A 27,656-nucleotide genomic window follows, 5' to 3' on the forward strand; every position below is an offset into this window, starting at 1 on the left:
AGCGAATGCTGACAGAGGATGAGTGCACCAGCTTCTGGAAATGGCAGACAAGGATGGTGGCCTGCTTTGCAGCCCGCAATAGGGCCAGGCGCCTGGAAACTTTGCAGTCCCAAATGCTGATTGCGTGGGTTTTACGGGCCCAGTCCCGAAGGGGAAAGAGGCCATGCTCAGGTGTGTAAGTTGATGGCCCCCGTGAGCAGGGGCTGAAGAACAACTTCATGGAAGAAGTTATTGCTTCCCCATCTGGTAGGATGCTGATGCTGAGTGAGAAGGCATCTTCCCGAGAGGTACTAGTTCCTGTTCTAAGCGATGCCGGGGTCAGGAGAGTTACAGGCCTGCGATCTGATAGTGAAGTGCTGCCGGGAGAACTGGTGTGAGGTGGCCGTAAATAAAATGTGGTCTGAAGGTTTATTTGTGCCTGTTGCACAGGAAAGGGCCAATTAAAAGGAACTGTTCCATGTTCCTTATAGCAGAAGGCCCTAAAGTGTGCCGGGAACCCCATTGATGCTGGTCAAGATGACCAAAGTGTTTTGTGCTTTTCTTCCTCTCCAAGTTTGTTTTACTCACATTGCGTATCCCCCTGCTGAATTGCTGGACTGTGAACTCTTTAAGGGTCAGAAACCCTTTTCTGTCCCTATGGAGTGTGCAACTTAAAGGGACTTTTGTTAACCAAAGGGGTGGGCAGGAATGGTATTGGACGAGCAATGGATCGAGCCGGGTCAAGACTGTGTTAATTGCACCCTTGTCTTAAAAGAGAGGGACTGCATGGAGTGTGCTCCAGGACTACTGGAGCTGTTGCTGTATTGGCAACAGGGCCTGTGAGTACAAGGAACTTATACACACTGTGTCAGGGTCTCCAAACTGGCTAGACAATGGTTATGCAGACTCATAAAGGAACTATACTATGCCCATGGACTGTCGGGGAATGGTAAGGGCCATTGTTTTCTGAAACATGGTGTCGGATGGACATTGGTCTACAGTTCTGATCGAATAAAAGTTTTGTGTAGGAGAAGGACGTGGTATGCACCCAAGGACTGTTGGGCTGCTGTTAAGTTGGCCTATGGGCCCAGGAACTTGTGCTTTCTGATTTTGGGGTCATTGTACTCATCGGCAATAGACATCCTATATCCCAGAAGACAGGAGACTAACAGTTTAAATGTTTTATGTGATTCTTGCATGCTGATGTTCCAGAATGGTCAAGGACAACAATATTTAAAGAAGGGAAGACTGTAGGAATGTGGACTGTCTTACCCTGTTCCTGCCCCTGAAGACAACAGACGCACTATGTGAATACCTTTGTGCGGTTTTATATGTGAAGCAACGTGTGTCTAATGTAATGTGGTATAATGTATTATGGTGATGTACAGTATACAAAGTGTAGAGCATAATGATAAGCTTAGGACAGCATAGGATATAGAACAGGTTAGCATGTAGGTAGGAAATGGTTAAGGCTAGGATTAGCCCAGTGGGAGGGCTTTTGTGCTGATTAAGAAGGGGCACTCTCTGATTAGAGACATTTTAGTGTCAGCCACTGAAGTGTAGAATGAGTTCAAGTTCAGGTGGGGTGGTAAGTTGCTAAGGGCAGCATGGGCCAAATGTTCAGGGCAGTGGGCAGCCAAATGGAAATCTCTGATGGGTATTCCAACAGTATCTTGTGCCTAGGGCTCAGGCCAGATACCATGGATCAGGCCTGGTCTTCTGACATCACAAGGTTGGTGGACATGGAGTTGTATGGGGGGCAGATGACCAATCCCGGGTGCACTGCCGGAGTGGACAACGAATCTCTGATACTGATGGAGTGGAGTCAGCGGGCTTGAGGGTTGTCCAGAAAAAATGTGTGGCAGAACAGAAGAGGAGTTGTGCTAAGAAGGAAGGAAGTCTGCATTCCTGTGCCCTATCCCACTTGAACCCACCTGATGAACTTGGACACATAAATAAAAGTTTGACTGTTTCAAAGAACCACGTGTCCCATACATTGTGTGTGGTGGTTCCGGAGGATGGAAGCCTGGAGGCAGGGGAAGCCTGCTGCCAACAAGTGGGTGTAATGCACCCCATACCCTACAGCACACTAGGATTGGGACACCCATTGTCTGCAAAGTGCCAGAGCACAACCTACGGATAGGTCATCAATGTAAAAGTATTCCACAACCTCTATAAGCTTTTATGGTCAGTAGTAAACTCTCTCCCATGTCAAGTGTAAGCTCTTTTGGTCATCAAAGTTCTCTCTCCCATTTGTATTTTCCGGGCAAGTACAAAACTTTCAGTATTTAGATTTGTGCTGCTCCATTCGTCGCAAAACAAACATTTTTGAAACATTCGGTGTAGTCATCTCTTGTGCCTCCCAACTTTTCTCAAACAAATGATGAAGAAAGAAGGACAGGACATTTGGAATTTAAATGCCTGCTCACTTGTTTTCCATGGAGATAAGCTGCTGGTTTTGTGTCTGGAAGCAGTTTATTGCCCTTGCTCTATTGAGAACATATTTGGCCAAGCATTCATGTGTATGAGTGTGAAAGAAAGCATGTAAAGGAAAAAGAATGTGAAAATTGAGGAGAATATGAGAGCAGGAACAGCCTATTTGCCACATATGACGACACTATACATTACACATGATTGTGTGGGCCCAGGGCCCAGGAACTTCAAGATGACAGTAAATAGGACTAATAATACAGGTGGGGTCAGTGACACCAGCACTGAATGGGCGCCGGGCTTATGTGTCATAATAACTACATGAGAGATCCGGGAATGCAAATGCTAACACCGCTGGAATGGCGCCGGCATGGGAGGGGAGTATAAGTTTTTTTATTTTATCAGGGGCCAAGAGTGGGGTATGATAAGGGGTTGTCCAAGTATAACTAAAGCTTATATGAACAATTCTCACTCCAGGCTATTGAGCTGTCATAATGGTACTGAGATATTCCGATAATTTCTTTTTTTCTTAAAGCACCACTCCAGTGTTTTTTATTGCACCACTGCAGTGGTGCCTTAAATATAGCCCCCCTGCCCCTGTCTGATACTTACCTTCCGGCGTTTTTTTATCTGTTTTCACCACCGCTCCCGTCAGTCTCCAGTGAAAAGTTGTCTGCTGGCTGCTCCAGTGTTTCATGGAGGTGCGTCGAGGTCACTTTTCAATACAAGTCTACGAGAGCCTCATTTTGACTCTCATATACAGTACTTGCATTGAGAGCTTGCGATGTAGCTCTGACTTCCGGCCAGTCAGAATCTACTGTCACAGGATGGCACCGTGGGACCGGAGCGGCATTAAAAACCAATGAAGACGCTGCAGGGTGAGTATATGACGGGGGGGGGGCTTACTTTTAAACCACTACTTCACTGAAAAAAAAAATTACTGGAATGGTGCTTTAAGTAGCTGTTGGTTTACTAGGATACAGTGTTGGTTAACTGCTTGTGATTCAGTTTTTTTTCCTTTCAATATCAAGTTTGTCCTTTCAAAAGCAGTGGAAGCTATTTGAAGATTTGCTGAGTGACTAGGTTATGGGTATTGGCAAAAAAAGCAATGTTTTATGTCAGTAGGTCATGTTAAAAGATGAAGAGTGTGCTCCTGCGGATAGTCATAGGAGTGAATGCAGACAGGGTGGAGCATGACTGAGGTGTGGGTTGGAAGCTGTGATTGACCAGTGACAGATGACTGTGCAAATAGAAATCTATTGCATGCTATACAAATCAAATAAAACTCACAAAACTTGTATTATCCACTGCAGAGGTGTTTAAACTGTAAAGTATAGTTGTATGTACAGGTGCTTCTCACTAAATTAGAATATCGTCAAAAAGTTAATTTATTTCAGTTCTTCAATAAAAAAGTGAACCTCATATATTATATAGAGTCATTACAAACAGAGTGATCTATTTCAAGTGTATATTTCTGGTTATGTTGCTTATTAAAGCATTAATAATAAATGAGAAAGGGGTCATCTCAATTTCACAACTAATAATTGATATTTATTTGCTCTTTCAACCCCTTAACAACCAGGGATATTTCAGTTTTTGAATATCAGTTTTTGCTCCCCTTCTTCCCAGAGCCATAACTTTTTTATTTTACGGTCAATATGGCTATGTGAGGGCTTGTTTTTCAGAGATTGACAGCAGCATTTAACTAGTTAACAGCTGCCGGTTGATTGCGATAGATCAGCTGTCATGTGCCCGGAAAGTTGTGGGCTCAGCTACGGAACCTGCACCAAACAGGGGGAGTCCGACATGGGCGTACTATTACGTCCAATGTTGGAAAAGGGTTAAGGATTCAAAAAGTGGTTTCTACAGTTATAACATTTAGCTGGAACGATGAGCTGTAGCAAAGTGCAGCTCCTGTTCTAGCTCTTGTGGATGTGGAAAAATCTTGAATTCATTATTTTAAAGGATGCAGCCTATGTGTTGGGGCAGCTTGTATTTAAGAAGGATAATCTATTTTGGAAAAACCATTTAAAGGGCACCTGTCACCCCGAAAATCGCGGGTGAGGTGAGCCCACCGGCATCAGGGGCTTATCTACAGCATTCTGTAATGCTATAGATAAGCCCCCGATGTTACCTGAAAAAAAAGAAAAAGACGTTATATTATACTCACCCAGGGGCGTTCCCGCTGCTGGTCAGGTCGGATGGGCGTCTCTGGTCCGCTGCGGCGCCTCCCATCTTCTTTCCATGACGTCCTCTTCTGATCTCCAGCCACGGCTCCGGCGCAGGCGTACTTTGCTCTGCCCTGTTGAGGGCAGACAAAGTACTCCAGTGCGCAGGCACCGGGCCTCTGACCTTTCCGGCGCCTGCGCACTGCAGTACTATCCTCTGCCCTCAAGAGGGCAGAGCAAAGTACGCCTGCGCCGGAGCCGTGGCTGAAGATCAGAAGAGGACGTCATGGAAAGAAGATGGGAGGCGCCGCAGCGGACCGGAGACGCCCATCCGACCTGACCAGCAGCGGGACCGCCCCTGGGTGAGTATAATATAACGTCTTTTTCTCCTTTTTCAGGTAACATCGGGGGCTTATCTACAGCATTACAGAATGCTGTAGATAAGCCCCTGATGCCGGTGGGCTTACCTCACCCACGATTTTCGGGGTGACAGGTTCCCTTTAAGTCTTGATTTAAATAGAAAATTACTCTATATTTTGTCCATCAGTCATCTCCTGTTCTGTTCATAAAATATTCTGATACTAAGGGCATTTAACATGGTTATTTGTTGTTATATATGCTTACTGACTACTATTTTTTTCAAGAAATAGGGGAGTTGTACCATGAACAAAGACATTTATATCAAATAGATATTTGAATAAAAATAAGTTTCACAATTGGATGCGTTAAAAAAGTTCCTATGTAATGGCCATGTCTTACCGTGCAGGATCACAGTCTGATCATACCACATCTCCTGGGCAGGGGGGTAAGCAAAAGAGAGTATACAGGCAGGACAGCAGGGGATAGCAACTGATTCTTTTTGTGAGGTAAAACATTTGCTGCTTGTTTTTAAACATGTTTTTACCTCACAGAAAGCAGCAGCTGTGATCCCATGCTGTAATGTCTGTATACTCCTTTGTTTCCTCCTCTGCCCAGGAGCTGTGGTATGATGAGACCATGTCCCTGTATGGTCAGACACAGCCATTACACTGTACACAGCAAGAGCACATTTATAAGATTATCTCAAAACAGGAACATTTTTTCTAGTACATCCAATTGTGGAAATTATTATTATTCTAAGATCTATTAATTAAAATGTACTTTGTGGGAAAATTTCTTTAAGATGTATTCTCTAACCCATAGTGCACAACCTGTAGCCTGAAGGCCACGTTCAGCCATCAATGTTCTTCTGTGCAGCCCTCAACTATATGGTCACAGGCTTGCCTGATGGTATCTGGTGGCTGCTGATACGTACTTTTTCATGTTATTGAGTAGAGGATTTCAGGTGACACGGTATTAATGGGTAACTACTATTAATGGTGTACTGTGTGGCAATGTCTGTGACAATGTCATCATCCAGGTAAGGAGTAAATAAAGAAGTGGTCATGCATGAGTCCTACCATAATCATTGTAGTTTATGGGAGAAGGGAAACACTCTACTGTGTTAGCATCTTGCATAATCTACAGTGGAAAAAGTGAAATCCATGGTCTCTTCCCTTCTGGATTGTGAATGGGAGAGAAGAAAGCCCCTGATAAGTGGGAATCCTAAAAATGGAATCAGAACCTATAAAATATTTATTTTTTGATGTTTATGATGTTTTATTGCAGCAGCTCATGGGGTTGGCCCAATTTGGCAATGTGTCTCTCAGGCCAAAAATATTGTGTGCCCTTGATTAAACCATCTTAATATGTATAAAAGCACAGTAGGGACTTGTGTTCCCAAATGCTACCTTCATTCTGTCTACAGCATTATATTTAAATAACCAAAAAAAAACAACTTCACTCCGGGCCAATAAAATTAACCATAATCTTTATTAGAGACAAATAAAAAACAAATATTAAAAGATAGACAGTTACCACAAGCACAGGTAAACACGGTGGGCAACCCAGGAAGTAACCACAAATGAGCAATGTGTACATATATATAAACAAAGTACTAACTAAATAGTATTGTGTGACCATGTACCAACAAGCACAAATAATGTTCAAACAGTGAATATTGTACAAAAATACTAGTACAAGTGTATAACCAGGTAAATATTTGTATAGTTACCAATGGAGTACTCCTGGGGACCCACCACACCCGACGCGCGTTTTGCAATGAAATGCTTCGTCCAGGGGGCATTTCATTGCGAAACGCGTGTCGGGTGTGGTGGGTCCCCAGGAGTACTCCATTGGTAACTTTACAAATATTTACCTGGTTGTACACTTGTGTTAGTATTTTTGCACAATATTCACTGTTTAAACATTATTTGTGCTTGTTGGTACATGGTCACACAATACTATTTTGTTAGTACTTTGTTTATATACAGTGCAGACCAAAAGTTTGGACACACCTTCTCATTTAAAGATTTTTCTGTATTTTCATGACTATGAAAATTGTACATTCTCACTGAAGGCATGAAAACTATGAATTAACACTTGTGGAATTATATACTTAACAAAAAAGTGTGAAACAACTGAAGTTATGTCTTATATTCTAGGTTCTTCAAAGTAGCCACCTTTTGCTTTGATGACTGCTTTGCACACTTGTGGCATTCTCTTGATGAGCTTCAAGAGGTAGTCACCGGGAATGGTTCTCACTTCACTGGTATGCCCTGTCTGGTTTAATAAGTGGGATTTCTTGCCTTGTAAATGGGGTTGGTCCATCAGTTGTGTTGTGCAGAAGTCTGGTGGATACACAGCTGATAGTCCTACTGAATAGACTGTTAGAATTTGTAACATGGCAAGAAAAAAGCAGCTAAGTAAAGAAAAGTGAGTGGCCATCATTACTTTAAGAAATTAAGGTCAGTCAGTCCGAAAAATTGGGAAAACTTTGAAAGTGTCCCCAAGTGCAGTGGCAAAAACCATCAAGCGCTACAAAGAAACTGGAAAGAAAGAACATGAGTCACCTCTGCTTCTGAGGATAAGTTTATCCGAGTCACCAGCCTCAGAAATCGCAGGTTAACAGCAGCAGCTCAGATTAGAGAGAATGTCAATGTCACACAGAGTTCTAGCAGCAGACACATCTCTACAACAACTGTTAAGAGGAGACTTTGTGCAACAGGCCTTCATGGTAAACTAGCTGCTAGGAAACCACTGCTAAGGACAGGCAACAAGCAAAAGAGACTTGTTTGGTATAAAGAACACAAGGAATGGACATTAGACCAGTGGAAATCTGTGCTTTGGTCTGATGAGTCCAAATTTGAGATCTTTGGTTCCAACGACCGTGTCTTTGTGCGACACAGAAAAGGTGAACGGATGGACTCTACATGCCTGGTTCCCACCGTGAAGCATGGAGGAGGAAGTGTGATGGTGTGGAGGTGCTTTGCTGGTGACACTGTTGGGGATTTATTCAAAATTGAAGGCATACTGAACCAGCATGGCTACCACAGCATCTTGCAGTGGCATACTATTCCATCCGGTTTGTGTTTAGTTGGACCATCATTTATTTTTCAACAGGACAATGACCCCAAACACAACTCCAGGCTGTGTAAGGGCTATTTGACCAAGAAGGAGAGTGATGGGGTGCTATGCCAGATGACCTGGCCTCCACAGTCACCAGACCTGAACCCAATCAAGATGGTTTGGGGTGAGCTGGACCGCAGAGTGAAGGCAAAAGGGCCAACAAGTGCTAAGCATCTCTGGGAACTCCTTCAAGATTGTTGGAAGACCATTCCCGGTGACTACCTCTTGAAGCTCATCAAGAGAATGCCAAGAGTGTGCAAAGCAGTCATCAAAGCAAAAGGTGGCTACTTTGAAGAACCTAGAATATAAGACATAATTCCACATGTGTTAATTCATAGTTTTGATGCCTTCAGTGTGAATGTACAATTTTCATAGTCATGAAAATACAGAAAAATCTTTACTTGAGAAGGTGTGTCCAAACTTTTGGTCTGTACTGTATATGTACACATTGCTCAGTTGTGGTTGTGGGTTGCTCACTGTGTTTACCTGTGCTTGTGGTAACTGTCTATCTTTTAATATTTGTTTTTTATTTGTCTCCAATAAAGATTATGGTTAATTTTATTGGCCCAGTGTGAAGTTGTTTTTTTTGGTTATTTATCATTGTATACTTCATGGCTTGATTGGTGGATATATTTAGGTGTTTCTACAGTATTATATGACTACATATATGACAATGGCTTATCACATGGCTTATCACATGGAGTTCAACACTGGCTTGGCACACTATGATGAATGGGAATATCCATTAAAGCAAACATTTTTAACACTGGATGATTTTTCTGTATACATGAGAAAATCTTCTTTTGAGAATTAGAAAAGCTATACTTTCCACATATGCAATAATGGAGGCAAATCATTAAGTTACACCTCTGAACTCTTACTACAATTATAACTTTAGCATAATGGAAGATCATAAATAAGTGAAAACAATTACCGTACCATTCTGCTACAACTACTATCAGTCTGCTGTAATAGGCACCCACAAACAGGTCACATGGAAAGGTGCAATAAAAATCAAATGACTTACTCTTTTGGAGATCTTATCCTGTAGTTAAGATTGTCTCTTTCAACATTAGAAAGGTTTTCCAACAAACCATTTTCAGCAACAATTCTGCAACAATTGAAGAAAAATAAATGATTAGAAATGTGGCAGCTACTCTTTCTTATGGAAAGCTAATAGACATAGCTACTAATAATTCATTAAAATGTCATCATTATCTGATAAGAACACTCTCAGTACTGGCTCATTTCTTCAATAAGAACAACCCGGAATATGATTATGTTTCTGTACTTCAATGTGTCTTGATTGTGAGTTCCCCATTAGCTGCTGTAATTCTAAGCGAGGGAAATTCTTTGCTTTTTCGTGGCTTGTTAAATAGATTTAATGCTATCGGAGCATACAGAAGCTTAAACAAAAGCTACATCATGCAATTGTGTCATGTTTGTTTTTGGAAGTCAAGAGTCAAAAAAGCAGTTCTACATCTTTGTTCTGGGTAATGTCCAACCATTGTTTCTCAATTTCAATTGACAAAATATTAATATACAGGACTTAGACACTGCTATGTTTCTATAGGATATTTCCTGAACTACAGTGTTGATGGTTAGACCTTGGGGCAGACCCTCAATATTAGTGGAGGTCTGACTCCTGATATCTGGTGAACAGTAAACAGGATGCAGGACTTGAGTGCCAATTCAGTCAGCTTTTGTACAAGGGAATGAAGACGCAGGACTCAGTGTGAGGCTCTCGGGATGTAATTTGGAAAGGGGGTGATGTTACTTGACTGGGGCTGCATAGGGAAGATGATGGTGAGGGGCTGTGTGGGGAATGGGGCGATGATAAGACGCTGTGTGGGGAATGGGGGAATGATGAGATGCTGTGTGGGGAATAGGGGGATGATGAGACGCTGTGTGGGGAATGGGGGGATGATGAGATGCTGTGTGGGGAATGGGGGATGATGAGGAGCTGTGTGGGCAATGTGGGGATGATGAGGAGCTGTGTGGGGAATGGGGGGCTGATGAGACGCTGTGTGGGGAATAGGGGGATGATGAGACGCTGGGTGGGGAATTGGAGGATGATGAGATGTGTGGAGAATAGGAGAATGATGAGACGTTGTGTGGGGGTTTAAGGACACAAAATGAAGAGCAAAGGGGGAGATGGGGGCATATATGAGGAAACAGTACAGGGGAATGGGTTGGCATGCATGAAGAAACAGTACGGGGGAATGAGGGCATGTATGAAGAACATGTATGAGGTAGATGGGATGTTTGCAGACATAGTATGGGGAGTCAGGTGAGCAGGCAGTATAGAAAGTGAGGGGTTAAATATATGAGGAGACAGTACGGTGAACAGGAAGGATGTGAGAGGAGACAGTATGAGGTGGGAGGGAAATAGTGTGAAGAGACAGTATGGAGGGAGAAAAGTGAGTGGGCACAGAATAGAAACTGAGTAGTGGGGACATAGCATGGGAGACAGTGTAAGGGCAGTCAGGAGGGGACAGTATACCAAGGAGGGGGAGTGTGATGAGAGAGTACAGTATAAATACTGGGCCCTATAGGGGGGACACAGTATGAGAGGACAGTGTGAAGAGGGGGCCTGTATGGAAAGGAGAGGTCAGTGTGAAGAGCATGTACCATAAGAGGGACAGTGTGGGGGTCATATTTTGTGCAGACAATATAGTGAGTGGCAATTTTTTATTCAGGAGCATTATAATGACACTTGTATCTTTAAGGGCATCATGTGGAGATTTGCTGCAGAAGAGCGGAGAAAATGGAAGTCTGCAGAGATGGCTGTGGATGAGAAAACTCATCATGTGGTCAGGACAAGATGAAGAAAAGGAGAACGACTCCAGAGAAGACACAATCTATAAGGTACCTGGATGTAAATGTTATTTGTGATACTGACTAATTCTCATGTTTTTATTTATGTTAGGAGCATTAAAGGGGATGTCCGGGTTTGTAATGAGTCTGCAGTCATTCTATGTGATTGCAGACGTCTGAAATCTCACAGTGCGCACTGCACGCTGTCAGGATTCTCTCGTGCTGGTGATTTACATTCATGTGGTCACATGCTGACTAGACATGTGTGGCCTCACTCTATGAAAATGAACTGAGCGAGGCCGGGCACGTCTAGTTGGAATGTGGTCAGAAGTAAACAAATCACATGCTTGTGCTGACATGACTGGCCGCCGGCAAGGGAGAATCCTAAAAGTGTGCAGTGCATGCATTGTGAGAATTCAGAAGCTGCGATGTCTGGATTCAGCTCTGCAGGTTCCAGTAGTCGTCACATGGACACTTCACTCATATGCGACTTTCATACTTATGGTCCTGTGACAATGAGCTTCTCTTCTGCTTCTCTGTTTTTCACTGATCATTGAGAACATTAGGGAGAGGAGCTTGTGGGTAAATGACTAAGTGTGCAATACCATATGTCCGGGGGGGGGGGGGGGGGGGGGGGTGCCAAAATGAATCCTTGGCCCGGGTGCCAGAATCCCTAGATACACCTCTGTGTATAAGGGTCTCCAGACTGTCCCCATTAGATAATGTTGCGAGATAAAAATATTAGGCTGTTGAAATTCAATTGCTCAATAATTTTCTTCGGCAAGGGGTGAAAGAGAACACAGGAATGTCTGTCCGATTCCTTAGTATTGCACAGGTCATGGAAGTACCATCACAGCATCACAAATTCTCTCACCTGTGCAATACTATGGAAAACCTGAAAACATGATCTGTTGGGGGCCATGAGGACTGGAGTTTTTCTAAACACTGGTCAAATGTGTGTGTGGGGCTTAACTGTGAGATATCAGGTTAAATTGTTCTTATAATCACAGTCACAGTGATGTGGCACAAAACTGAGATTCATTGGGAACAGAAGTATGTATACTTTCCTAAGGAATCTTTACCGTTTTTTCATCATGCACATGTCAGCTTGGCACGCAAGACTCTTGGAAGGATTAATATTAATACACAAACCGGGACTTAGCAAAGTTTCAGTACACAAGCCCAAGGTAAACATGCTGTGACTCTCATAGAGGTGTTACACATTCCTCACTATTATCTAATAGGCGCAAAGGTCATTATTATCCGTAATGCAAATTACACAGTACTTGATAATAAGACACCTGCATACTAGATGGGGAAAGAAATAGAACAACATAAGACATAAGACATCACATAAATCCTGCTTTATTAACCCCTTTACCCCCAAGGGTGGTTTGCACGTTATGGACCGGGCCAATTTTTACAATTCTGACTACTGTCCCTTTATGAGGTTATAACTCTGGAACGCTTCAACGGATCCCGGTGATTCTGACACTGTTTTCTCGTGACGTATTGTACTTCATGATAGTGGTAAAATTTCTTTGATATTACCTGCGTTTATTTGTGAAAAAAACGGAAATTTGGCAAAAATTTTGAAAATTTCGCAATTTTCCAACTTTGAATTTTTATGCAATTAAATCACAGAGATATGTCACACAAAATACTTAATAAGTAACATTTCCCACATGTCTACTTTACATCAGCACAATTTTGGAACCAAAATTTTTTTTTGTTAGGGAGTTATAAGGGTTAAATTTGACCAGCAATTTCTCATTTTTACAACACCATTTTATTTTAGGGACCACATCTCATTTGAAGTCATTTTGAGGGGTCTATATGATAGAAAATACCCAAGTGTGACACCATTCTAAAAACTGCACCCCTCAAGGTTCTCAAAACCACATTCAAGAAGTTTATTAACCCTTCAGGTGCTTCACAGGAATTTTTGGAATGTTTAAATAAAAATTAACATTTAACTTTTTTTCACAAAAAATTTACTTCAGCTCCAATTTGTTTTATTTTACCAAGGGTAACAGGAGAAAATGGACCCCAAAAGTTGTTGTACAATGTGTCCTGAGTACGCTGATACCCCATATGTGGGGGTTAACCACAGTTTGGGCGCATGGCAGAGCTCGGAAGGGAAGGAGCGCCATTTGACTTTTCAATGCAAAATTGACTGGAATTGAGATGGGACGCCATGTTGCATTTGGAGAGCCACTGATGTGCCTAAACATTGAAACCCCCCACAAGTGACACCATTTTGGAAAGTAGACCCCCTAAGGAACTTATCTAGAGGTGTGGTGAGCACTTTGACCCACCAAGTGCTTCACAGAAGTTTATAATGCAGAACCGTAAAAATAAAAAATCATTTTTTTTCACAAACATTATCTTTACGCCCCCAATTTTTTATTTTCCAAATAGTAAGAGAAGAAATTGGACCACAAAAGTTGTGGCACAATTTGTCCTGAGTACTCTGATACCCCATATGTGGGGATAAACCATTGTTTGGGCGCATGGGAGAGCTCGGAAGGGAAGGAGCGCCGTTTGACCTTTCAATGCAAAATTGACAGGAATTGAGATTGGACGCCATGTTGCGTTTGGAGAGCCACTGATGTACCTAAACATTGAAACCCCCCACAAGTGACACCATTTTGAAAAGTAGACCCCCTAAGAAACTTATCTAGATGTGTGGTGAGCACTTTGACCCAATAAGAGCTTCACAGAAGTTTATAATGCAGAGCCGTAAAAATAAAACAAAATTTTTTTCCCACAAAAATAATTTTTTAGCCCCCAGTTTTGTATTTTCCTGAGGGTAACAGGAGAAATTGGACTCCAAAAGTTGTTGTGCAATTTGTCCTGAGTGCGCTGATACCCTATATGTGGGGGAGAACCAGCGTTTGGGCGCATGGGAGGGCTCGGAAGGGAAGGAGCGCCATTTGGAATACAGACTTAGATGGAATGGTCTGCAGGCGTCACATTGTGTTTGCAGAGCCCCTAATGCACCTAAACAGTAGAAACCCCCCACAAGTGACCCCATATTGGAAACTAGACCCCCCAAGGAACTTATCTAGATGTGTTGTGAGAACTTTGAGCCCCCAAGTATTTCACTACAGTTTATAACGCAGAGCCGTGAAAATAAAAAAAAAAATTTCCCCTCAAAATTATTTTTTAGCCTCCAGTTTTGTATTTTCTCGAGGGTAAAAGGAGAAATTGGACCCCAAAAGTTGTTGTCCAATTTGTCCTGAGTGCGTTCATACCCCATATGTGGGGGGGAACCAGCGTTTGGGCGCATGGGAGGGCTCGGAAGGGAAGGAGCGCCATTTGGAATGCAGACTTAAATGGAATGGTCTGCAGGCGTCACATTGCGTTTGCAGAGCCCCTAATATACCTAAACAGTAGAAACCCCCACAAGTGACCCCATATTGGAAACTAGACCCCCCCACGAACTTATCTAGATGTGTTGTGAGAACTTTGAGCCCCCAAGTGTTTCACTACAGTTTATAACGCAGAGCCGTGAAAATAAAAAATCTCTTTTTTTCCCACAAAAATTATTTTTTAGCCCCCAGTTTTGTATTTTCCCAAGGGTAACAGGAGAAATTGGACCCCAAAAGTTGTTGTCCAATTTGTCCTGAGTACGCTGATACCCCATATGTTGGGGTAAACTCCTGTTTGGGCACACGGGAGAGCTCGGAAGTGAAGGAGCACTGTTTTACTTTTTCAATGCAGAATTGGATGGAATTGAGATCGGTCGCCATGTCTCGTTTGGAGATCCCCCTGATGTGCCTAAACAGTGGAAACCCCCCAATTATAACTGAAACCCTAATCCAAACACACCCCTAACCCTAATCCCAACGGTAACCCTAAGCACACCTCTAACCCAGACACACCCCTAATCCTAATCCCAATCACAAATGTAATCCAAACCCTAACCCTAACTTTAGCCCCAACCCTAACTGTAGCCTTAACCCTAACCCTAGCCCTAACCCTAGCCCTAACCCTAGCCCCAACCCTAACCCTAACCCTAGCCCTAACCCTAGTCCCAACCCTAGCCCTAACCCTAGCCCTAACCCTAGCCCTAACCCTAGCCCTAACCCTAGCCTTAACCCTAGCCCTAACCCTAACCCTAGCCCTAACCCTAGCCCTAACCCTAGCCCTAACCCTAATGGGAAAATGGAAATAAATACATTTTTTTCATTTACTTTTATAGCGGGTTTTTTAGTGGATTTTTATGATTGGCAGCCGTCACACACTGAAAGACGCTTTTTATTGCAAAAAATATTTTTTGCGTTACCACATTTTGAGAGCTATAATTTTTCCATATTTGAGTCCACAGAGTCATGTGAGGTCTTATTTTTTGCGGGACGAGTTGACGTTTTTATTGGTAACATTTTCGGGCACGTGACATTTTTTGATCGCTTTTTATTCCGATTTTTGTGAGGCAGAATGACCAAAAACCAGCTATTCATGAATTTCTTTTGGGGTAGGCGTTTATACCGTTCCGCGTTTGGTAAAATTGATAAAGCAGTTTTAATCTTCGGTTCAGTACGATTACAGCGACACCTCATTTATATCTTTTTTTTATGTTTTGGCGCTTTTATACGATAAAAACTATTTTATAGAAAAAAATAATTATTTTTGCATCGCTTTATTCTGAGGACTATAACTTTTTTATTTTTTTGCTGATGTTGCTGTATGGCAGCTCATTTTTTGCGGGACAAGATGACGCTTTCAGCAGTACCATGGTTATTTATATCCGTCTTTTTGATCGCGTGTTATTCCACTTTTTGTTTGGCGGTATGATAATAAAGCGTTGTTTTTTGCCTCGTTTTTTTTTTTTTTCTTACGGTGTTTATTGAAGGGGTTAACTAGTGGGCCAGTTTTATAGGTCGGGTCGTTACGGACGCGTTGATACTAAATATGTGTACTTTTATTGTTTTTTTTTTTTATTTAGATAAAGAAATGTATTTATGGGAATAATATATATTTTTTTTTCATTATTTAGGATTTTTTTTTTTTTTTTACACACTTGGAAATTTTTTTTTAAACTTTTTTACTTTGTCCCAGGGGGGACAATACAGATCGGTGATCTGCCAGTTTGCACAGCACTCTGACAGATCACCGATCTGTCTGAGAGCAGTGCAGCGTTACCAAGTGCCTGCTCTGAGCAGGCACTTGGTAAGCCACCTCCTTCCCTGCAGGACCCGGATCCGCGGCCATTTTGGATCCGGGACTTACTGCAGGGAGGGAGGTAGGAGACCCCCGGAGCAACGCGATCACATCGCGTTGCTGCGGGGGTCTCAGGGAAGCACGCAGGGAGCCCCCTCCCTGCGGGAAGCTTCCCTGTACCGCCGGCACATCGCGATCATCTTTGATCGCGGTGTGCTGGGGGTTAATGTGCCGGGGGCGGTCCGTGACCGCTCCTGGCACATAGCGCCAGATGTCAGCTGCGATAAGCAGCTGACACCCGGCCGCGATCGGCGGCGCTCCCCCCGTGAGCGCGGCCGATCGCGCTGGACGTAATATTCCGTCCTTGGGAATTAAGGCCCAGCCCACATGGACGGAATATTACGTCCAATGGCAGAAAGGCGTTAATAGCTGTAAATATATTACACTACACATTAGAAGAGCTAGCTATATATTATATTGTGCAATGAAAACATTAACTCATTCCTAATGTTGTAAATTAGATTTTAGCGTTGTCATAACTCAATGCCCAAGTGTTCCATTATAGATAATGAAATCAAGTATATTTATCTGTAATGGCCGACAGGTATTTATTAAAGGATGCTATAAGGACCCTCCCCTTTATACTGGAGGGACGCTCACATACACCTTGTCCTATTATTCGTAACATAAAGCTAAGCCTTTCGATTTTGTACTTTACACCCTTGCAATTCACCTTTACACCCTTGAAATTCAAACATCGTAACCAAAGAAATGAGTGGGAACACATGTTGGTATAACTGCAATGCATAGGTTCACATTCACACTGTGGCCATTTAACAGACAGAATATAAAATGTTCCAATATAGAATATATTGTAATATAGAAGAAAATAAATGAGCAACTACCATAGAGTAAGTAAAGAAAACTTGGATTTACAGGGGAATTCCATATGAGAACATGCATCATCTATTTTTCGAATAGGTGAAAAGAAGTGTTTGGTTTGAAAAAAAAGAATGGCAAGAGTTTGGCCATTAATACCTTATCTCTAGTATGACCACAGTGACTTCTCTACGGAGCACTATGATTGCCTCTCCCTGGGGCTCTCGGTGGACAGCTCAAAAACCAAACAAGTTACTAAAATCAGAAGGAATATAGATTCTAATGTCCCACCAGGAAAACAATAGAAAAAGCTACAGGGGTTAGAAGACTAGAACTTAAAACTTTTACAAGGTAATTTAAAAACAAATGGCCCCTAGAGTACCAATATACATCTACATATGTACATATCTGACTACTGTGAATCCTGGCAAAGGGAGATAAAGTAAAAGAGATGACATTGTGACATTGAGGCAGTTGTGTATTCTGATATTGGAAGAAAAAACAAAGTCCAGCTCACCATATCGACATTCCCAAGGGCTCGGAGCACGGAACCGCTGTGTCAGGGCGTAAACAAACAGGAAAGAGAAGGAGATCCAGTTCAACTATATAGTGAAAAATCCATAGTTTTATTTCACTTCAAAATATAGTGTAAGGATAAAACATCAGCATACAAAAAATTACCCTTGGTTTTTAATTTTTTGTATGCTGATGTTTTATCCTTACACTATATTTTGAAGTGAAATAAAACTATGGATTTTTCACTATATCGTTGAGCTGGATCTCCTTCTCTTTCCTGTATTCTGATATTACCCATACGTATCATGTTATTTTAAAGGGCAGTTTCATCAAAAGGGTGTGTTGGCAGATGTCTCCTGTATTAGCTGGGCTTGACATTACTCATAGTTAACCACTGAATGACTGCATTCCATTGTATGGAATGTCACTTATCTCACCTTACTTTTTACCCTATGCCGCAATTATTATTATTATTATTATTATTATAATACATAGACACATTTCTCCAAATCCAAAGTCATGTGTCACCAAGTCATATGTGAACTGAACATTTAGAAGAATTTAGAATTTCCAAGCAATAGATATTTCATGTATTCATACATTTTTAAAATGGTAATACTAATGTTATATAAAATGTATCAACATGCTTGTGTTGTGGCTATGCATTATTGATTCATGTATCTGTACAATAATCGTGAGCTTTATGTTAAACTGTATAGTAGGAGAACAAAATCATATTGATAAACAGCATAGGCATTATACCAAGCACGAAACATAAAAGATGTAAGAGGGTCTAATGTAAATCTAATCCAGGGGCATACTAAGAAGCTCTTGTGCCACAATACAAAATCTGGTATACAAGGGGTAAAGTTTCTCCTTGTGGAGTGTGACATATCAAGCCTGGCATGCCAATGTGAGGAGGCTTTTAAGTCTTGCAATGCTCCTCTGGGAAATAAAATATGCAAATTGCCTCTTCAGAGAGGAAGAGGACTTGAACTCTAGTGCTACCTATTGGAAGTAGCAATCCTACAAGTCATTATTGACCTTTTAACGAGCCTTTGAGGAGGCTTGGCATGTCACTCTTCACAAGGAGAAATGTTACCCCTTGAGCTGATGAGGGGCAGCACCCCAAAACATCATGTCTGCAAACTGAGATTCTGGTTTGGTTTTTACACTAAGTCATGTGGGAAGGGTCGATAGTGACTTGTAGGATAGCTAATTCCAAGAGGTGGCACTAGTTCTAGTCCTCTTCCTCTCTGAAGAGGCAATAATACAAAATCTACAATCCGGCTTTCCACTTTTTCTTCCATTTATAATAATGGTAAACTCTAATGTGGCAAATGAGTCTTGGGTCATTTTATGTGGTGGGGGCCTTTCGAGCTTCAGAGCCAAGGTGCAACTCCTACCACTATACCCCCTATAACTATGCTGCTAAACTAGTCATAAACTACATCTTCACCGTGTACATAACATCAGCAGGAATGTTTTTACCTACACTAAGCTGTTAATTGGAGATTTACCTTTGTGTTCTGTCCTCCAATACTCCAGCTTCTCTAATTAGTGAGGAGTTTGCTACACAGAAATATGATATAGGCATTAAATCATTTTGTCTTGGGAGATAAATATACAACTGTCAGTTAGCTGTACAAGATTGTTCCTTAACCTAGTAATTTGTATCCGATCTCTTAGCCCCATTCTTTTCTATGCCCTCCTACGTTTCTTTCATCATTTTTGTAATATATGAATTGAAACCATTTAATGAAAATCGACATTCTCCTAAAGTAGTATGTGTTACTTACTATGCAGTGGTTGGTCAGCTGAGCACAATTATACACATGATTAGCTGTCATTAGTCATGAGCGAATATACTCGTTACTCGAGATTTCCCGATCACGCTCGGGTATCCTCTGAGTATTTATGACTGCTCAGAGATTTAGTTTTCATCACCGCAGCTGAACGATTTACAGCTACTAGCCAGCCTGAGTACATGTGGGGGTTGCCTGGTTACTAGGGAATCCCCACATGTAATCAAGCTGGATAGTAGCTGTAAATCATTCAGCTGCGGTGATGAAAACAAAATCTCTGAGCAGTTACAAATACCCGGAGGACACCCGAGTGTGCTCGGGAAATCTCGAGTAACGAGTATATTTGCTCATCACTAGCTGTCATATAATCGTCATTTTAGCTATTTTATCTGACCTGATTCTATGTTTGTTAAAGAGGTTGAGATCATATAGGGCACCATTTTATGTAAAATTATGGCATACTAGGTGTACCAATTTTTTTCCCCAAACAAATAATAACCTATTAATTTTAGGTGCTCTTTTTCTGGTGGTGCACTGCGTGTGTGGCTGTGCTCAGGCCTACTGTTAGGTGTTGGCATTTGGAGATGATTTTAGATCCCTTTATTATATCAAATTCAATTAACGTTTCAACTCCAAGGAGTCTCTCTCAAACCATGCATTAGAGATGAAATATGGCTATATTCTGCGTAATGCAGAAGTCATCTGATTTTTCAGAAAACTAAATGGATCAGGTTGGAGTCACCCACTGCCATGGGGACTTTTCTTGGAAGCATGAGTGCTGCGGGTAACCAGGGTGGTACGGAGTCATGGTGGCAATAGTCGCTGCACAGTGCTATACTTAATAGATTAGGTACATTCTAAATAGTTTGTTATAACTTGTCAGTGGGCTTACACATTCTGATCAAAATGTTAACTAAGCACCTGTGTTCAGTTTTAATTTTCTTTCTTGGCTACAGATTAATGTACAGTATTAGGTTGTGCACTCAAAGTCGTTTTTTTTCTAAAAAAAAAACAAAAAAAAAAACATGGATAAGACAGGTGACACGAAGCAGAATTACCATGGGTGATAAACAGTTATGTCCATAAATATTGGACCAGTTCTTAGATAAGGAATGTTTTATTGTCCTCTGATTGGGGTCTGGTTCTGTTGTGATGACCCCACATGGTCTGAAGGGCAAATTCCTTAGTTCCTTAGTTGATGTAAAACCACTGAGGACTCTAAATTCTAAATATTTTTCTATCTACTGGCTAACACGGTACCAAGATATATATCTTCCATGTAAGGCCACTTGAATCATTTTATGAATTCTTTATATACATTGGAGTCTGCTGTGGTACTGATATCCCTTTTCTCCAAGCTTGTTTTAGACTATTGTTTCCAAAGAGTGATTTTCATAGATATACAGTATAAAATATTAGACTATAAAATATCAGGCTAATAATTAGCATAAATTGATGGACAGGAGTTGTGAGTGAACTCTAAATCTATACAGGCTTTTTAGAATGCACAACCAATGTGGGCGGTATACTAAACTGGCTTCCATCACACGATTTTTGAAGAATTTGTTTTAAAGCTTTTATGAAGTGCAAAACATTTTCTTCATTTTTTACAAGTGTTTTTTTCTGATACCTTTTTTTAACCAGTAATGCGAATTGTATGAGAAAATTTTACAAATTTTAAAGGAAAATGCCACAGGAAGAACATGCTGTTTTTATATAAAAAAGAATAACAAAAGCAGTACCCAAAATTTACACTAAAATTGCAAACAAAAAAAGCCCCTCACTCTGTTGCATATCTGGAAGCTGATGTTTTTTTCAAACCTAAGTTGACCTTAATTAATTGTTTTGGACTAAATTACATAGACTTCACAGATCAGGATGTAATACATTATTATTACTGCATTATGCTGCAGTAAGCAGTGGTCACACCTTAAAGTGAACATCTTGTTATAGATTTATTCTACAGATCTACAGAACATTGCAACATGTTCATGTATTACACTATCATCTATGAACTTTACCACCTCATTCTTACATAGTTACATAGTTCAAAAGGTGTAAAAGGCGTCCTATAATATATCATTTTACTCACTGAATGCAGTGTTACTAATGTAAAGACAGACAATCCTTATGGACCCAATATATTGAAATTTCAATAAACATGTGGACCAATTACTCAGTTCTGCAAGCAAATCTACATTCCCTGCAATATTATGTATTTCTAAAATGACAAATGCATATACAACTCTGGCAAAAATTAAGAGACCACTGCAAAATGTTCAGTTTGTCTGATTTTTCCCTTCATAGGTATATTTTTGAGTAAAATGTAAATTTTTTCATTTATTCTATAAACTACTGACAACATGTCTCTGAAGTTGCAAGCAATAAAATTCGTATTTTTTTTAAGAAAAGGAGAAGTGGTCAAAATTACAAAAAAAAAACTGTGCTTTCAGACCTCAAATAATGCAAAGAAAACAAATTCATAATCATTTAGAAGCAACAATACTAATGTTTTAACTCAGGAAGAGTTCAGAAATCAATATTTTGTAGAATAATCATGATTTTTGATCACAGCTTTCATGGATCTTGGCATGCTTTCCACCAGTCTTTCACACTGCTTCTGGAGAAAAAATGTAAGCAGTTCCTCTTTGATTGATGGCTTGTGACTATCCAGCATCCTCTTGGTTACATTCCAGAGGTTTTCAAAAGGTTCAGGTCTGGAGAGTGGGCTTCCCATGACAGGGTTTTGATGTGGTGGTCTCTTAATTTGTGCCAGGACAATGACGCCAAACATTCTTCAAGAAGCACCCAGAATTGATGGAAACAATGTACTGGAGACATCTGAAGTGGCCATCAATGAGACTGGATCTAAATCCTATTGAACACCTCTGGAGAAATCTTAAAATTACTGTTGGGAGAAGGCACCCTTCAAATATGAGAGACCTGGAGCAGTTTGCAAAAGAAGAGTGCCGTATATACTCGAGTATAAGCCGAGATTTTCAGCCCAAAATTTTGGGCTGAAAGTGCCCCTCTCGGCTTATACTCGAGTCACGGTGGGCGGCAGGGTCGGCGGGTGAGGGGGAGAGGGCGCTGAGGCATACTCACCTAGTCCCGGCGATCCTGGCGCTGTCCCTGCCGTCACACGGTCTTCGGTGCTGCAGCTCTTCTCCTCTTCAGCGGTCACGTGGGACCGCTCATTAGAGAAATGAATACGCGGCTCCACCTCCCATAGGGGTGGAGCCGCATATTCATTTCTCTAATCAGCGGTGCCGGTGACCGCTGATAGAGGAAGAAGCTGCGGCACCGAAGACAGCTGTCCGGGGGAAGGAGCCAGGGACGCCGGGAGCAGGTAAGTATTACATATTCACCTGTCCGCGTTCCAGCCGCCGGGCGTCGCTCCATCTTCCCGGCGTCTCTCCGCACTGACTGATCAGGCAGAGGGCGCCGCACACACTATATGCGTCATCGCGCCCTCTGACCTGCACAGTCAGAGCAGAAAGACGCCGGGAAGATGGAGCGGCGCCCGGCGTGTGGAACGCGGACAGGTGAATATTACATACTTACCTGCTCCCGGCATCCCGCTCCCTCTGCCTGTCACACGGTCTTCTGTGCTGCAGCTCTTCCTGTCAGCGGTCACGTGGGACCGCTCACTAGAGAAATGAATACGTGGCTCCACCTCCCATAGGGGTGGAGCCGCATATTCATTTCTCTAATCAGCGGTGCCGGTGACCGCTGATAGAGGAAGAGGCTGCAGCACCGAAGACCGTGTGACAGGCAGAGGGAGCGGGATGCCGGGAACAGGTAAGTATGTAATATTCATCTGTCCGCTTTCCACACGCCGGGCGCCGCTCCATCTTCCCGGCGTCTCTCCTCTCTGACTGTGCAGGTCAGAGGGCGCGATGACGCATATAGTGTGCGCGGCGCCCTCTGCCTGATCAGTCAGTGCGGAGAGACGCCGGGAGCGGACGCTGGGAGCTGCAAGCAAGAGAGGTGAGTATGGCGTTTTTTTTTTTTTGCAGCAGCAGCAATGGCACAGCTTTCTATGGCACAGCTATGGGGCAATAATGAACGGCGCAGAGCACTATATGGCAGCTATGGGGCAATACTGAACGGTGCAGAGCACTATATGGCACAGCTATGGGGCAATAATGAACGGCGCAGAGCACTATATGGCACAGCTATGGGACAATAATGAACGGTGCAGAGCACTATATGGCAGCTATGGGGCAATAATGAACGGCGCAGAGCACTATATGGCACAGCTATGGGGCAATACTGAACGGCTCAGAGCACTATATGGCACAGCTATGGGGCAGTAATGAACGGTGCAGAGCACTATATGGCACATCTATGGGGCAATAATGAACAGTGCAGAGCACTATATGGCACAGCTTTATATGGCACATCTATGGGGCAATAATGAACGGTGCAGAGCACTATATGGCACAGCTATGGGGCAATAATGAACGGTGCAGAGCACTATATGGCACATCTATGGGGCAATAATGAATGGCGCAGAGCACTATATGGCACAGCTATGGGGCAATAATGAACGGTGCAGAGCACTATATGGCAGCTATGGGGCAATACTGAATGGTGCAGAGCACTATATGGCACAGCTATGGGGCAATAATGAACGGCGCAGAGCACTATATGGCACAGCTATGGAACAATAATGAACGGTGCAGAGCACTATATGGCAGCTATGGGGCAATAATGAACGGCGCAGAGCACTATATGGCACAGCTATGGGGCAATACTGAACGGCGCAGAGCACTATATGGCACAGCTATGGGGCAGTAATGAACGGTGCAGAGCACTATATGGCACATCTATGGGGCAATAATGAACAGTGCAGAGCACTATATGGCACAGCTTTATATGGCACATCTATGGGGCAATAACGAACGGTGCAGAGCACTATATGGCACAGCTATGGGGCAATAATGAACGGTGCAGAGCACTATATGGCACATCTATGGGGCAATAATGAATGGCGCAGAGCACTATATGGCACAGCTATGGGGCAATAATGAACGGTGCAGAGCACTATATGGCACATCTATGGGGCAATAATGAACGGTGCAGAGCACTATATGATACAGCTTTATATGGCACATCTATGGGGCAATAATGAACGGTGCAGAGCACTATATGACACAGCTTTATATGGCACATCTATGGGGCAATAATGAACGGTGCAGAGCACTATATGGCACAGCTTTATATGGCACATCTATGGGGCAATGATGAACGGTGCAGAGCACTATATGGCACAGCTTTATATGGCACATCTATGGGGCAATAATGAACAGTATGGAGCATTATATGTGGCACAGCTTTATATGGAGCATCTATGGGGCAATAATGAACGGTGCAGAGCACTATATGGCACAGCTTTATATGGCACATCTATGGGGCAATAATGAACAGTATGGAGCATTATATGTGGCACAGCTTTATATGGAGCATCTATGGGGCAATAATGAATGGTATGGAGCATCTATTTTTATTTTTGAAATTCACCGGTAGCTGCTGCATTTCCTACCCTAGACTTATACTCAAGTCAATAAGTTTTCCCAGTTTTTTGTGGCAAAATTAGGGGGGTCGGCTTATACTCGGGTTGGCTTATACTCGAGTATATACGGTAGTTCAAAATTCCGGTTGAGAGGTGTAAGAAGCTTGGTGATAGTTATAGGAAGCAGCTGATTGTAGTCATTTACTTCAAAAGGTGTGCAGCCAAATATTAAGTTGAGGGTGCCAACAATTTTGTCAGGCCCATTTTTGGGGTTTTGTGTGAAATGATGTCCAATTGGCTTTTCTTTCTCTGTTTTTTTGTGTTGTTCCAATACACACAAAGTAAATAAACTTATGTATAACAAAACATGTGTAATTGCAGTATTTTTTTTTGAGAAATACTTCATTTTTGGAACAATTTCAAGGCTGCCAGCACTTTTGGCCATGACTGTATAATAAAATCGGTTTCAGGATTCTTGCCATATCGAGGGCCAGTGGTGCATTTAGGGTATGTTTCCACGGTCAGAAAATCTTCAGTATTCGAAGAGGATTGGACGCTGCATACATCCGCAGCATCCAATCCACAGCGTCCAGATGTTACAGCATATTGGAGGGGATTTTATGAAATCCCGTCTCCACTATGTGTGCAGGGTCACATCCGGCGGCCCTGTGTAACCGGACATGCGGCGCATCTTTCCAGAGTCTTTCCGCAGTCTATGAATACGATGCAGTGATTCTGCATGTGTTCAATGAACACATCCGGAATCACAGTGCGTACAACAGGGGGTGGCGCTTTGGGCACTGCGTCCAAAGCGCAGGGATTCCAGACCGTGGAAACATACCCTTATAGTACAGTTGCTGCAGTATCACGCATACTCTCGTGCCATAATACCACATAAGAGGTCAACAGTTACATAAATTACACGTTCATTACTGATGTTGCATTGAGGTTCCCTTAAAGATTATGTTATTATGTATCTGTTGGTGTAAAGGGTGACATCTTGCCATCATTGGCCATCTAGAGCACACATGGAGTATTTCTTTTATTTTACCAAAAGGGAAGCAATTGAGACAGTACAACCTTTCCTTTTGAAGTTTTTATCATCTAAAATATGTAAGTGCATAACAAGAGGTAGACTAGACACACTTGAAATGTTCAAAGCGATATGAGCTACCAAACTAAGAATACTCATAAAATTAGATATGTATCAAAAGTAAACCTTCTACAGCAGCAGAATTGCGAATAATAAAAACTACATGTCGATAAGAAGAATATTAGTTTTTATAGAATGTGACATTTTCAAGTCTGCTTTAAAATTTGTCTTCATTTGTCTACTGTGGGTTAATCAACTGGACAAATACAGACCCTTCAGTTATATTACAATACACCAATATTACAATACAGCCACAATCTCGTATCTTTTAAGGTTAACAAAACGATGATTGCTTTTCCAGGTAAGTTATTTTATAGAACAGAAAGAATAGAGGACTAACTTGACTTTTGGCTTACTGTGATGGGACTTTAACCCTCTTTATTGTCCGGATTAATAAGGCAACTCTTTACTCACTCTACGCAACCTCTTTGGTATTTGTTCACTTCACACTATACATGGATGCCTATGCATCTAGTATAATGGTCGTCGCCCACACAAAGAAAGGTAACATTAATGAGACGGCACCCTGCTTTACCCCAGGGACACAGTTCATCTCTGGGTCGCATCAAGCAAAATGGTTTAAATGGCCACATTTTAGACTTTATGTGTTTTTTCATTCCTTTCTAATAAAGTAATTTGGTACAATTAGTGGCTACTGCAGCACAAAGAAATACAAGTGACATGGTGCATGCCCTGAACTACATCTCACCCTAGGAAAAAGGTGCTGACCCCACAGAAGGTGGACTGAGGTCAATGGCAGGCCAACAGTATGAAAAGTCCTGAATAGTGTAATACAGAATTCATGATCCGCTAAAATGGTGGTCAACTAATGTAATGTACTTCACACTATTGTAACAAATTTAGCAAGTTTCTCCAGACACCTGATAGATGATAACATTTCTAAGATGGTTTATATACAGTATCATCCTATACTAATAATTAATACAAATCAACTTGCACTAAACCACCTACAATATGATACTTGGCTGATAGTTTCCAACTACGGTATTCATGTTGAGATCAGGGGAGATGATAGGCTGGTTTGATATTTGGTTGATGGTTGCCTACTACTCATGATGAGATCAGTAGAAATGATAGGCTGGTTTTATATTTGGTTGATGGTTGCCTACTACTCATGATGAGATCAGTGGAAATGATAGGCTGGTTTGATATTTGGTTGATGGTTGCTTACTACTCATGATGAGATCAGGAGAAATGATTGGCTGGTTTCATATTTGGTTGATGGTTGCCTACTACTCATGATGAGATCAGGGGAAATGATAGGCTGGTTTGATATTTGGTTGATGGTTGCCTACTACTCATGATGAGTTCAGGAGAAATGATTGGCTGGTTTCATATTTGTATCAAAAAGGACTCTAGGCCTAGGAAAGTGGCACTTCCATTATAATCACATCCCATATAGAAACAAGGAAGTTCAATGCCAAGTTATTGAAAAATAAGACAAATTTTTATTTCAAGATTTCTAAACATAACATTTAAAATACATATAATACATATAAAGGGGACACAACCACAAAGTAAACTGCAACACAATAATATGTACCAAAAAGTATTACAGCATCTATTTTTGGGAAAAATCCATATTTACCACTATATAATATTTTGTATTAGCCCACTCTGTGGTGTCCAAATCCCCATCATCCATAGATTCACTAGATAAGTGATTCCAATAGGTATCCTATATAAAATGCCCAGTGTAAAATGCTAGTGCTAAACCA

At 41.8% G+C, this 27,656-nt stretch overlaps 1 protein-coding gene across 2 annotated transcripts in view; it reads right to left on the reverse strand.

Annotated features, from left to right (window-relative positions):
• SHROOM3 (shroom family member 3) overlaps positions 1-27,656 on the reverse strand; it is a 363,566-nt gene that overhangs the window by 204,837 nt on the left and 131,073 nt on the right. The window contains exon 2 of one of the 2 annotated variants that reach the window (XM_069743233.1): positions 9,091-9,174. The exons of the other annotated variant lie outside the window; for it this stretch is intronic. The gene's annotated coding sequence lies outside the window, so the exon portion shown is untranslated. The remainder of the gene's footprint in view (positions 1-9,090; positions 9,175-27,656) is intronic. 2 annotated transcript variants of the gene reach the window in all.

The sequence above is a fragment of the Ranitomeya imitator genome, chromosome 1 (assembly GCF_032444005.1).
Source record: "Ranitomeya imitator isolate aRanImi1 chromosome 1, aRanImi1.pri, whole genome shotgun sequence".
NCBI lineage: Eukaryota > Metazoa > Chordata > Amphibia > Anura > Dendrobatidae > Ranitomeya > Ranitomeya imitator.